Here is a 15,496-nt window from a genome sequence, read left to right as displayed (position 1 = left end):
TCATATATAATACATATTTACATAAACAACGATATTAACAAAGAAAAATACATCTACAGTAAATACAGGAGCAGAACTGGGAAGAACAAGAAGGAAAATTAAGTTATATGAGAAATATCATGACAGAAGGAAGGAAACGTTACGAAGATTTCTAGGTTCTTGCTGATAGATAATGTATTAAACATTGGTGGAATACATACAGAAAGGGACCTCAGGGTGAGAGAAAGCCGGGAGTAAGGAATATGGAATAAGGTCTTCATTCTGGTCCTACGGGATGGGACATGGAGGGGGAATAAGGAAGCTAAATCTGGAGACCTAAATGGACCATTATCTGCTTTGTATAGCAGTTTTAGGTCGGCTACTTTCCTCCGAGCAGAAAGAGTCTTGAGGTTCAGTTTCCCAAGCACTTGGATAGTGCTTAGGTTGCGACATGCAGGGACCCTGGCTCTGACGATAGCACAGAAAAAAGATTGTACACGGTCAAGTTGGCTGAGGTTTGGAGAAGCAGAAATGGACCAGACTGGAGAGACGTATTCAACAATAGGTAAGATACAGGAGACGTAGAATGCTCTGAGGGCATTTACATCTGAGATGTCAGAAAACCTGTAGAGTAAACCAAGGAGTGACGTAGCACGTGAGGTAACCTTGTTTATATGCGAGACAAACAACAATTCACTGTCAAAATGCACTCCTAAGACTTTTTGATTGTCAACAAGAGCAATCGGTTGGTGCAGGAGGTGATATTATTGTAGAACAGGGGATTTACGAAGTGTGAACGAAATGGTGGATGAGGTTTAAGACGCCATGTAGAACACCAAACTCACAGTGAATCAAGAGCATTTTGCAATTGGATTGTATCTGTAGGAGAACCGATCTGCTTGAAGATTTTACAATCATCTGCAAAGAGAAGGATTTCATATGAATGGTGGGAAACAGTGTTGATAAGGTCATCAATAAACAGGGAAGAAAAGTAGATCTGTTCCAAACTTGGTAGAAGACCTTTTACTAGCTTGGTTCAGAATTTTCACCTTCCCAAGAACATACCCATATGTACATCAAGCGCGTAAACCATTCTTTGTTCCCTTGTCATATCAGACCAAAATTTTAAGCATTTTTTTCATAAATGATCCATCACCTTTTCTACCTATATTAGTAGTACGTTCCAGTCCTTTCAACGGCATCACCCAGTGATGGCCTTCCGACATCTGCCACCTTCTTACATCCAACAAACGCGCGAGGGAGAAAATACAACGTAAGGCCGTCCCAGCTCGCTCTGCACCCTATTTTGTAACCTGTTAATCAAAACATTCGAGCTAATCCTATTCAGTTTAAATTATGTTCCTTTATATCAGAAGATTGTGAAAAGTTATTTCCTACATTAGTGTGAGGGAGAGGCGCGGGTTGGTAGTGATCATGTGGTAGACAATACATCCATGTCTCCCTCGCCACAAATCAGACGATGGTCCTTCCAGCTGTTCGTGTATACGTAGTTTCTTGTTATTCTGTCCTTACACTCTCAAAATGTACGACATACGAGGGTTGGGGATTAAGTCATGGCAAGCGTTATTTCCTCGCACGAATTCGGAAATGGAAATATAGAAACGGGGCTGGGGAGCGTGAGGTGCTGTGGAATGTGTGAATAATGGCGAGAAGGTCGTGGAATGTTTATTATCAGAGTGTCTCCTCAGCATGTGCGTGTCCCAAGGGAAACACTTGCAGCGCTGACTAAATGAAAAACATTAAATTCCAAAGGAGTATTAAGAATTTTAAATGATTAGAAACTTTAGTCGCCCCATACCAAGACGAATGGGAATCAACAGAGGGAAATAATTCATTGTTCCCTTACATTATAGGTTTCCCAGCAGGGATTTGAACAGAGTCCTCCGTCTTGCCGAAAACCTGTATTTAAACCATGGAATTAGAACGTTACATTAATAAAAGGAGTTTGAAACCTTCGTACACACCCCCAATTTTAATTGGCTATAGAAAATATTCGCTAAACTTCTAATTGGTTGATAAATACAGGATACTGTGGGGAAGAAGTGTTGACAACCTCGATAAAAGAACAAAAAATCTTCAAAGGTAAGGTTATCCAACTGCGAAAATCGACTTTCCTTTAAGAATTGAAATTGTCTTTAATCCCGCCAGAGGAGCACTTAGGCCGATGGTAGAGACATCTAATAGTTGCAAACCCAAGTATCTTGCATTACATAAGTTCAAGTTCAATAGAAGGCGCGCAATTTAACTGGAAGTTGAAGGCGTACAGACCTTCGCCACCTAAGGTTTTACAACGGTATGAACAGTTTTAAAATCTTGTATTTACAATACGTAAATTTTAAGAAAATCATATAAAAGTTGAAGAATATCTTGATAGAGGTTCCGTTCTATTTCTTTTTTTTGAAGTAAAGAAGTCTTGATGGTGTTTGCGAACTAGTACAAGTCCGCGCTGTTTCGTAGACAGGAAGGAAATCATAGATATGATCTATAAGATGGGAAAATCCCTTCAGTGATAGTCTCTACAATTTGACCTTCGGAATATTGCAAGGCAAAAACTCTAGTGAGAAACTTAGTGCCTTGTATGAAGTCCGCTAGATTTTCATCTAGCCTTTGGACTCGGAAGTATAATTTCCGAATTAGAAATGATAGAGCTCTCGCGAGAATGAAATTTGCCACAAATGAGCATGGCCTGCACAGGTTTATCTGATAGAACCCCAAGAATACTAGGATAGGTGAGTACGACAGTGACATGACGTCATTTGTGGAATTCACGGAAAATGTCGAAATCCTCTTAAGCAACATGGCTAAAGGATGTTAAAGCCCGGTGATCTGCCGGAGGTTGAGGACGTCGAAAGGGGAATTACTAATAAAAATGGCGGAAGATGTTATGGTTTGCCAACAGGATTAACGATCTCTTCAGATGTGGCAGAAGCCTGTGGCTCGACTGATTACCCACTATCTAACGACTTGTTCTGTTCCTCTTCAGTATTGACATTAGTCTGCCACTCGCAGACCCAGAAAACAATTGATTAACTTTATTAGATAGCTCAGAGATATGTTGAGCCAGGGAGTTAGTCATACTAGAATGTTCATCTTTAATTTTAAGAGACAACACATCTCCTACCCTATTATAGAAATGAAAGAGTCTAGGCTGAACACGTTTAAGCTGCTTACCAGAGGACTCACCTACTTGAAAAAAACTCAAGAGAGAAGCAAGGTCAGCAATGTCAGTGGTGATCGTAGATAAAGCGTTACCAACTTCCTTCTCTCCATACACACGAATACTAATAGATAAATCCAACGAATCTCTGAGTCTCGATGAATCTGTCGCAGACTAAACCTTTCTAATAGCTAGTTCATAAATAAGTTCTTCCTTGCGCAAGTACCAAGTGCAAGAACCTGTCTAGAACAAGACATAATGAAGAAAATTTCACAACATTTTGAAAAATCAGAAAAACGAAACATTTCTAGTGTTCAATTCCAAATTTTAAAGAAAGCCGTCGAACGGGATTTATCCAGGCCCATTCAACCAGCCGCGACCCCATAGGTGTGGGAAAACCCGTAGAAGAATAAGATACTCATTTTAAAATTTCACCCCCGTTTTAAAGTTATTTTCACCCTCTTAAGTGGATTTTCCAAAATAAGTGTGTTCTTTTATTTTTAAAGGAGATTCCAAGTACCAATTTTAACGTCTGTAACATCTTCAGTTTCTGAGATATATGTTTATTCATATAACAGATTCAACTCCTTCATCACATTTTTCACCCCCCCCCCCCTCGCCCCTTAAGTGGATTTCTGAAAACAAAAATTTGTGTTCCTAATACCATTTTACATGTCTGTAACATGTTAGGCTTTTGTGATATATTGTAGACTAGCAAATGTTCCCGTGCTTCGCTACGGTATTCTAATTTGTATACGGATATCGAACTAAATTACTTTACATGCAGTGAATAAGTATTTTTAATTGCATGTCTCTTAGCGTGTTTCGAGAAACAGCGTGGCGAAGTCCCCACACGTGGTTTCCAAAATAAGGCGTGATTTGCGAAGTTGTGATGATAAAGGCAGGCTCACTTGCCTACTGCTATTCACAATGGAGCTGGGAAGTTTACATTATGATGGCGGGCCCCATTCCCTAATGCGGGGTCAAAATCGATTTCGAAAGTTTTCGTTACAATCGTAGGCCCCTTCCCTACTTCCAGACAGATTACAGTTGAGGATATTTTATTATAATGGCAGGCAACTTGTCTACTGCCAGCCAAAATTGTGTTGTGCTGTTATCGTTATTATTTATTTATTTATTTGTCTTTTTGAGAGTACACAGGCAGTAAGCCCAATACAGTACCTTCTTAACACAACAGTACTTATAATGCGGACATGTAAGTAAAGATAAATACATAATAATATTGCTGAAGATAATAAAGACAAGGAAGAAGAATGAATAGAAAACACATATACAGAGAAAATGACAACCCAGAGTACATCAATGATTATTTCTACATTATGAAAAATACTGGAACTGAAACAAGGATATAACTAGAGTAGTAAGTGACTATCATAATAAATACGTTAAAGAACACCTATTATAGATAAAAAGGAGTCTGAATTTATGAATTAGAAACACAGCCCTTTAAATGTGTATTAATGACAGTGTGTGATTCTGAAAATAAGTCTTATTCCTGCAACAAATGTGTTGTAAAATCGTAGCATTTTAATAAATGGCGAGTTCAAGTGATGAGATGTTCTAGATCTTGAAACTTGAAATACTGCGTTCATGCGAGCTCCAGCTTTTGCAACATGAAAGGAGATTAAATTGAGCAGTTCTATGGAATTAAATTTATTTTTTACGATTTTATTTAACGTATTTAGAGAAATAGTGATTCTTCTGTTGCGCAACGACGTGAGGTTAAAGTTGTTTCTTAAATACTGTGTTGATGCATCAAAAAGGCAAAATGTCTTATTTGTTTTATAATACAGATACCGCAAAAAACTTATTTTGAACAACTTCAATAGTATGTATTTGTTCGTTAGAACACGGGTCCCAAATTACAGAAGCATATTCTAATTTACTCCTAACAAGGCAGGTAAATAACTGAATAACAATCGATGATTGAGTAAATAATTTAGAACTCCTTATTATAAGCCCGAGCATACGGTTGGCAACGTTCGTTATTTTTGTAATATGGGCGTTGAATGTTAATTTTTCATCAAAAATTACTCCTAAGTCTCTGATTGCCGAAACTGTTTCTAGTTCGGTATCTTTTATATAGTACGACGCAATCGTACCTTTCTTTTTTTCTGGTAAAAGTTACTGATTTACATTTCTTCACATTAAGAGAGACATGATTCATATCGCACCATTGTACAATACGATCAATGTCCTGCTTTAGCTCATCCTCATCATGTTTGTTATTTGTAACTTTAAACAGTTTTACATCGTCAGTAAATACCAAACAACTGGCATGATGAAGAATATTCGGCAAGTTGTTAATCAAAATTAAAAATAGAAGGGAACCCAAATTAGACCCTTGAGGAACACCGAAGAAACTAATGAAGTGGTCTGAGATTTCGCCTTTAAAAGACACAAACTGACGTCGATCTTTCAGGTAAGTACATAACATTCGCAGTAGCGGTTTCGAGAACCCAAACTGGTGCATTTTTTGGACAAGAATTTTATGATCTACCTTATCGAATGCTTTTTCGAAGGCTGTATAGACAACATCCGTTCTTCCGTTGTTATCCAATACATCGTACACTGTCTGAGTGATTCCTACAAGATTTGTAATAACAAGTCTAATTAGGTAAAAATCCATGCTGAAATTCGGAAATACCTGCCTTAATGTGATTATAGATCTTAAAATATAGTATATGTTCGTATACTTTTGCAAAGGCGTCAATAATGGAAACAGGGTGGTAGTTAGATATATTTTCATGAACGCCTGTCTTCGGAACTGGTGTAATTTTTGATATTTTCCACCGTTCAGGGAAGCAAGACTTTTTTAATGAAAGGTTGAAAATTAAGGTTAGCTGTGGAACCAGTATTTTAGCACATCCTTTAATTATACAGTATAAGGTGGGATGTTATCTGGACCACTTGACTTTTTAGGTTTTAGTTTTCCATTAAGGACTCGTTTTACCTCCTCTTCTGATATAGAAGTAATATTGAGCACATCCATAGTTGGTAATACAGGAATCTCATCCAAGTCCATGTTATCGATATTATAATTAAAGTCCGGGATGATATGCACCGATGACAAATATTGCGCAAAACCTTGCGCAATATTTCCAGTTTCATACGTGTTGTCATTATAGAAATAGGCATTATCACCTATTCGCGTTTCTCTTTTACTACTAGTAAACGTCCAGAAATTATTAATATTGTGTTTTATTCCATTTTCTAAGTTGTGAATATATATTTTATATGCAATGTTTATTTTAGATTTCAGTTCACTTCTAAGCTGCCTAAATCGATCGTCATAATATTTTGAAAACTTTCTCTTCCTGGCACATTTCTTTTTTCGCTTAGAGTTTGGATAATATCATGTGTAAACCATACGGGATATTTGGATTTTTTATGAGATTCCTCTTGGGAATGCATACATCAAAACATTTGTAGAGTGAGGTGTAAAAGAAATCTACTGGCAGGTCAACGTTCTCAAAGGAATACAACGGGTTCCAGTCAAAGTCACGCACTTCACAGTAAAGTTTCATAAAATCTGCATTTTTAAAGTCATAATATTCACGGCAAATGTTCTTAAAAAAGGGGAAGTTTCCTGGTTGGTAACGATAATAAAGAGAGTGCAGGATGATGCAAATCTTCTGGTACCAGTACGAATTATTCATGTTTTATATTAATTGGTATGTTGGCCAAAACCAAATCTAGTGTTCTAGAGTTAAAATTGAGAATTTTATATGATTTCAATCCTACATACGACATGAAATTTGCTAGACTACGACTGGCCGTTGATCCTTCAGTAAAATTATAATTTACATCATTAATTTCAGTTAAATTAAAATCACCCATAATGATGCAATCGGACAATATAAGGTGATCAATGTTTTCGACTTAGTTAATGTAATCCTGATATACAGAGTAGCCGGAAGAGGGAGTTATATAGACAGCATTTATACATAACTTTCGCTTATTACCGAGAATTTGAAGAGTAAGAGGTTCACATTGTTGACTATTGTAAACAGAAGATAGCTTTACACGGTATCCCTTTTTAATAGCTATTAATACTCCACCTCCACGTGACTTTCCTGTTAGTGATGTGTCCCTATCATTTCTAAATACTACATATCGATCATTAAATAATTCACTATCAAATACATCATTCGCCAAGAACGTTTCAGTTAACACTAGTACATCAAATGAACAGCAAAGGAGATTTTGAAGAAATAACTCACACTTGGTTCAAACTCCTCTGACGTTTTGGTAATAAATTGACAAATTGTTGACAGACATTTAAAAGGCAATAAAAATGTTAAATAAATGTAGAAGTTTTCAAATGACTGATCATTGGAAAATATTCATACATTAAGAGTAGAAAAGGAAAACAAAACGCACTACAGTTTACCTATATCTTCGACACTACGAAGGACATGAACAGAACTTCCGTCTTCTTTCCTGATCATTATTTTTCCACTGCTATTAACCCATAGATTTTTTAAAATCTTTGTCGTGCTGCAGCTGTTTTGCCTTGGCGAACAGAATTCTCCTCCCTTGGGATAAGGACTGATTAATGTACACAGGATTAGCAACTGTGAAGCCCAGGTGAGAAGTCGATAAGTTTCTTTTGATTTTTCGCCTCTCAAGGAGCTGTTCCTTATGACATCCGCGAACGAACTTCACAATAATGCCTGTAGTTGGACGATTGTTGACCTTTTTTTAATCTATGGCAAGCATCAATCATGTCCTCTTTAAGCTCAACATCTAAGACCCTAGTGACATTTATGACTGTCTGAAGAAAGTTTTCATTGGGAACCTCGGGAACACCATATATTTCAAGAGTATTTACCCTAGAATATTGTTCACTGTCGTCACAGAGGATCGAAAGTTCATTTACTGTTTTCTGGAGCCGCTGATTTTCGGATAACAGATTGTCGATTATCGTTTGCTGTCTTGCGATTATTGCTTGCTGATTATCAAGAAGTTTCTGGTGCTCATCTAATCTCTCGTGGCAGACATTAATTGAGTTACCTAGCTGTCTTTCAATATCAGTAGTTGATTTTCTTAGAGCTGCCATTTCCTCCTTCAGAGTAACCAGAAGTTCATAGATGTCACCAACAGATGGCATCTCAGCTACTGATACTTCATCACTCACAGCGCTCAATCTTTCGATAGTATGACAGGCTTTGCACCTCCAATTACGATCACTAGATGAGAGTAACTTCAAATCTCTGTCTTGGAGATTCACAGATTTAGAATGAAACCATTTACTGCAATTAGAACACAGTATTTTGGCAGTGGTATCCTGCCTGGATACGGATTTTCCACACTCCAAACAGGTGCTCATTGCAAGCGTAGGCAAGGTCGATATCTCGAACAAACGGTGAAGAACGTACTCCGGTGTTTTGAATTCGTTGGGTTTGCAACACTGACCGCCCAATGTTTACATACAATACCCTTTATAAATAATACAAATTAAACCAGTATTACGGCTATCTACCAGCGAATGTTAGTGTTATTACTGTTCGTTGAAACTTACTACATCGATAGACACGCCTCCAAGTCAGGAAACCAACATAATCAGCAAATAACACATTTACACCGGAGCACTATTCACACACGTCCTCAATCAACCGTCATCACCATAATGACGGGCCCCTTTTCTTAATGTCAGCCAGCTTACTGCCAGTCACAGCGAGTTAAGGTCACTATGCCTAATGCCAGTTATAGTATAGATGGGTACATTTTGTTCAAAAGGGCGAGTACCCTTGCCCACAGCCAAACACAAGCCTTCTGCAAGTGAAATCGTGAAGGGAATTATTCTTTACAATGGTGAACCCTCCTTACTAATGCCACTTACACAGGAGTTGGAAAAGGACTCCATGCCTACTGTCAGTCAAAGACGATGTGGGGAGTACTGATTACAATAGCAGACACACCCTTTCTTGATAGTTGTCAATGGACATCAATATACATACATATATCGACATACAATAGTATAAGCATGTTTGAAATATTGCAGACCATTTACAGACTAAGCGCTGCTAAACGGTACAACATGTCGACAAACGGGTTGTACCATAAGACGCCGTGTTTAGTGGTCTGAATGGCTGGTCCTTTGATATTTTCTCGTATCTCATCTATTCATGGGTCAGATTGAGTCAGAAACGTCAAATAGGGTGAAATTTTTGTAAGATTGTCTCATAGTGCATTGTATTTTGGATAATTATGTGACAGCTACAAACATAGCATTTAGCTCACATACGGCTACTGTGTGGACCAATGATCGTGTAGAATTTGGTGATTCTATCTTTCCTATAAGTGATTTAAAGTATGAATTACGCGTTTAAAAAGTGCAAACTTTACTAACAATTGAGAAACAGAGACAAAACCAACATATAAGGGATAGGGATACGACAGAAAGTCATAGGACCAAAGTTGTAGATTACTCCAATTCGAACGGAGACTGTACCATACGTTTTGTGATAGGACTTACTGTTTAGCCACGAAATATCTCAAAACGAAGGTCTGAACCATCATTAGAATTGCCTCGATATTTCTACATTCTTCGTGGATAAAATGTAAAAAAAATTAAAGATTTGGAAGTATTCCGCCGGTTACAGGCTAAAACGTATTATTTGCAAAATTTCAATTTTCTAGTTCTTCTGGCAGATTGTGCCACAATCTTGATTTTGGAGGAGCACGGTAAAAATTAGGACTTTCAGGAAACTAAAGCTAAAAGATATGCAGATGCTCATTATTACCCTTTAAGCGGATAGCTGTACGAAAATTTCACCAAAATAGTCAATGTCGTTACGATTTTAATTATATAGATAAGGAATCTGCTCCACGTACAACACTTTTTGGGCTATGTCCGCTGGACTTAGCCTGAAAAACCGACCGTTCATTATATCTCCCTTATTAATCCCCCGTTCGAAAAGATGCTCATGAGAAAAACTGTTATAAATAGATTTCCATTAAGTGACCACCACTTCGACGACTTGCCACTTTCGTCATTTATTGTTGTACTCAAGGCAGCAGCCAAGACCATCATCAGACATTAATAAATAACCAACATGGCCGAATGTAAACAAGTGTGTGTTAGATAAACATAACCTTCTGGTTATCGTATTGACTTGCTGAGTCGTAATACTAACGTACGGAGTACTTTAGTTTGGGTAATAGGACTCACTATATCTACATCTGGACAAGCAATATGTTGAAATGCAAAATATACGTCTTTCCTATCAACTAGTATGGACCAGGAAATAGGTAATATAGGATTGTATTCTAAAATATCAGTCCTGGGGGGGGGGGGATGTCTGATGCGTTTCAAAGTGTGGCAATTTAAATTCAATTCAATTTAATCAATCATCAACGATCTGAGTTTAGGGCTGTCGTCCAAGAGGCAGATTACGTACCTCTTGATTACCTACTCTTGTCTTAATAACTTCAAACAAGTTGGAATTTTATCAAATTAGTGTAGATCTAGCAGAAGGCACCATTCGTAAATTATTCCAGTTCGTAATCCTTCTTCCTATAAATCATACTTGTTATATAAATACATTTATTTGAATTACCTTTTTATTACCGTACGCTTTAAAATATAATAGCCTTCGTCGTTCAAGAAATTTATTAGAAACATAACCCTGTCACGAGTTTCATTTACCTCATAACAGTTATTCTGAAAATGACTCACCTAACTGTTATACTAGATCGGTTTCACTCCAGATACTTTTGGTCTCCCAATAGGAGAATCGATTTGAATTATTTGGTGTCATATGCATCTTTGCATAAACACATTAACATTCAAATCGTTAACAACGTAAATGTGTACTGTAAGTGACAGTATATCAGTTGATACCTTGTCCTCTAATTTCACAAAGAGAACATGGTCTTCATTCACAGACAGCTTTATCACTTCTTATAAACTAACTTTTAAAAACCTCAAAGGGCATAATAATTGGGAAATATCCAGCCTTATCGGGAATAAATAGCTCATCAAGTACACGGAAAACATTCTCTCTAATTACAAACTGATCCTCGAATATTATTTGTGACTGCGAAATCATCAGATTCGTTATGTATACTTGATCTAAATATGAGTGCGCATGTGCTCGACACTTCCTAATATATCATGTTAGTTTAAAAAAAGCAAATTTCAATAAAAACATCACTACACTACCGTTTCCTAATCAAACGAAACCAAGAGAAAGAACTAAGCTTATGCTTCACACTGGCTCATGTTTACATTTAAACAAACCGATCGCCGGGCCATTTTAGCTAATATCGATATATCAAGACCGACTACAGTATCCCTTAATGCTACTATCGATAGGCGAGAAAATGGTGGAATTCTTGAAGTGTGGTTCGCACATGGTTGTGTTTATTGGATATTATTAAGTATCAAGTACACACGCAGTCAGTGTATATTGTGTAGGCCTAGTGTTAGAGGTACATGACAGAGTCCGTTGCTGTGCTGTAGAATTTGTTCGTGCTGGTTGCAGATACTTCTATATTCCCTGAATATAAAGCTTTAGGGAGACACTGGGAAAATTAAGTCAAAGGCCGAACCGTTCAACGTATTGAACCAAGATTTGTAGTTAGGATGGATCTCTTTCCAACAGAAAATGGTCTAATTCTAGGGAGACGAGTTGAGTTCTGCTAAGATTTGATCTACCTACTTAACGTGGATGATAGTGCTGTTTTCCTTAAGGTATACGATCATGTTAGATATTACGTTATATGTCAAGGAATGCCTGTTTCGAAGTATCGAGTACCTTGAATGTGAAGGTGTTTTGAAACCTTCTGTATAATAGCTGTACAATTTGGTGAGTCACTTTACAATTACGAACATATTTCCACCTCCAATAGGATTTACATCCTAGTGAATAATTTTTGAGGATTTCCTCATTCCTGATAGTGATTTGGATATAGTTAGATGTAGGAAAATAACATTTGCTTTGGAAAGATATTGGAATAATTAGTTTCAGCTTAGGGCGCAGTATCCACCAGAGCTTCTGATATGGACTCCTAATTTCTCACAGATATCCAGGAGCCTATCAGTTGGTACAAAGAACTAACATAAAGGTTCCACCTCCTTATGTATATCTTTGATAGAATAGGTTCAAAGAATACTATTAAAACTTGCTCTAAATTTGACCAGGAACTCTTTTTAGACACATCCCACATCTAGCGTGAGGCCCAAAGTTGCTCTAGCTATGATCATTTATCATATCATGACATGCTATAAAATTAAGTGTATCGTTATTTCTGGGGGCACTATACAACTTTTGAACGTAATATCCAAATAGCGGATCAACAGCCTGTATGCTTACTTTAACTTACCTTGAATTTCCTACCGTGGCAATTCTGTCTTAATACTTCCTTAACCGCTCAGTTAGGATTATATTGATGGATATCGTCAAATTTACCGCCATCGTGTACCTGAACAAAAGGAATGCTATCATCATGTTAAGTGAAACCAGGTATTTGTTATCTATTTCATGTCATATTTCGTTAGGTCAGTGTTGTGTTAAGGTAATTCCCTGACCTAACTAATGAATTCGTTCCTAATTCTTTTATTATTTATTGTGCATCATTTCAATTATTGCCTGCAAACTACATGTTTTGACATTAATCTTGGATTTCCTGGGGAAAACTAATCTAGTATGCGAAGATTTCGCATTACTCAGATGACTCCCTAACCATGAACAGTCGGCAGCTGATCCCCCTATGACGTCCATCATTTTGGCTTTGATATTACAGTCTGAGATATTGTAGTCGGTCTTGATTGTAGTTGGTATGGATTCAGCTCGTTGAGGCAGATGGTCAACAAATGTTTCGAATTTTTTCCTTTTCTTGTTTCCTAAGACTTCTTGATTCTTCAGCGTGCTTGTCCGGGAATTAAAGAAACCCAAAACGTTGAGAGTAAGGCCCATAACGTTACGTATTACATTCAGGCACTGGGAACAGTAATGGATTATTGAAATGTAGATTAGGTAGTCTTTCCCTTCCGCGGGAGTCAGGGAGCGCTGTCAAGCACAACAAGGCGTTCGTCTTCAAGTGGGGGAAGAATATCTCAAAGGACTCAGCAAATCTCCACTCTCTTTTGACTCGACAATCGGGAAATCTACTTTCATGTAATCACACTTCTTCTGGATATAAGATAAGAAGATACGACAAGATAAGGTGTTTTATTTATCCTGGCAAAGTCATGGAGGTATTATCTTAGTAACAACTACATTCACATAATGCGAACAGTAATGGAAATAAAAATATTAAGAAGGTAAAAATAAATATGAAGGTAATAAGAAGTAATATTTACAACTCAACGTCTGCGCTGTTATCGAGGATCGCGGGACGAATTGTGATGCGGTTTTTGCTGTTAATTTTGATTTGATTTACGTCACACCACAGAGATATGTTTCATGGGAATGATAGGAGAGGAAAGGGCTAGGAACGGATCTTCAGAGCTGCCTACAGTGGGGTTCGAACCCACTATCTCCCGGATGTAAGCTCACAGCTGCGCGCCCTTAACCGTACGGCCAACTGACCCAGTGTTTTCGCTGTTAACTAGAAGATACCCAGACGAACGTTTTCGTGTATAACCAAGAAGCAACGATATAGGCAAAAAATGACACCAGGTGACAATTTTATCGGCTTACGCTGCCTAAACCACTAGATATATCCACAAACAAATGAGTGCGGGAATTCTAGATCACAATAAGAGGATCTTTTAACAGTAGAAATCCTACGCTGGATAGGTGAAGAGCGTTCGATATTCGAGAACCACAAAATGCACTTGTCAAAACCGAGCAAGGAACTTCAGGAAAAACTCTCTGTCAGTGTTGTGTATTGTCAACTCTTTTGTTTATTCTGAGGTAAACGTTGACAGAATGTGGTGAGATGAGAAAGTTATTAACAACGTCAGGTATGCGGATGACACTGTTGTCACCCACCTTACAGTGCATGATAGATCGCTTACTTCACCATAGTGAAGAGTTAACTCCTCCAAAAAGTGTTTTCTAAACAGTCAATACGAGCAAATCTCACAATCAAAGGTCATAACAAGCGTCCTCCTTGAAATACGAAATACCAATGTGAACGCAAACGTTAAATAAAATGTAAAACTGACCACGCCATGAAACAAGTGAGGTCAGATCTCAGTCCGCATGATCCGCTGCTACATGGGTGTGAAAGCTGGACCCTGCATCCAAGCACCGGAAAACGTATAGATGCCTTTGAAATGTATCTCTATCGCCGTCTCTCGCACATACCTTGGATATTGAAAATTTCAAAAGTCCAGGTCCTTCATCGGATTGAAAAGAAAAAAGAACTCTTACATATACTTCGGGCAAGTAATGAGAGGCGAACGGTATCAGTTATTACAGCTAATTATTGGAGAAAGGATACCAGGGAAACGGACCGTTGGTAGACGGAGAAATCCATGCCATCGGAAGATGGCACAGATGTACATCAGATGAAGTTTTTCGTGTTGCGTTGTCATGTTCAGAGCTGGCTTCGTAGATTGCCAACCTCAGTATGGAGACGGCGTCTTAGGAAGATGTGTTTTTTTATGTTGCTCATGAGATTTCCCAGAAAATTTTCATATGTTAAATACTGAACCGTATTGAAAGAAAATCGAGCAGAAACAATTTCTGCGGAACAACTGGAAGAACATAACGGCACGCGATACGATCTCTCGGCTTGCCCTGACCAAACCGTTAAAGACATCCATAAACTAAACGCATGTGAATTCTAGAATATAATGTGTTCTACAAAAGTCCCGGGGACGACATACAGTACCAGTCTTCAAGAGTTCGACTATAACTATGCTCTAGATACAGCAAGAGCATTTTAGAACTCGAGAACCGCTGGGGAGATTTTTATGCGGTTTTCGCTTATGCCAAATGGTTATCCCGGAAAATGTATCCACGCATTAAATATTGAATTGCGATGAACGAAAACCGAGCAGAAACGGTGTCTGGAAACTGGAAATAACGCAACGTGATCACTTTCACAAACTATTGTAGAACAGAAAGTTCTTCTAAAAACAGGTTTCACAACTCCTGCGCTACGTATGAGCAGACTATTCCTGATGGTTGACTTAACGCCCGAACTATGCCTCAGAATTATCGAATATGAAGAGTTTTACGAAACTTGTATGAGATGTCATCTCCCATGGTATCCTAATTAGTTCGCAAATCTAGGTTTAAAGCACCGAAAGTGTGCAGGTGCAGATGAAATACAAAAGACCAACAACTATGGAAGCCTGCCGGGAAATCCCTCCACGTAGGAAATTATTCAAAACGTTATCAACATAAGTGAGGC

The sequence above is a fragment of the Anabrus simplex genome, chromosome 3, assembly GCF_040414725.1.
Source record: "Anabrus simplex isolate iqAnaSimp1 chromosome 3, ASM4041472v1, whole genome shotgun sequence".
Lineage (NCBI taxonomy): Eukaryota > Metazoa > Arthropoda > Insecta > Orthoptera > Tettigoniidae > Anabrus > Anabrus simplex.
The sequence above is the reverse complement of the archived record's forward strand: the minus strand, read 5'-3'. Positions refer to the sequence as shown.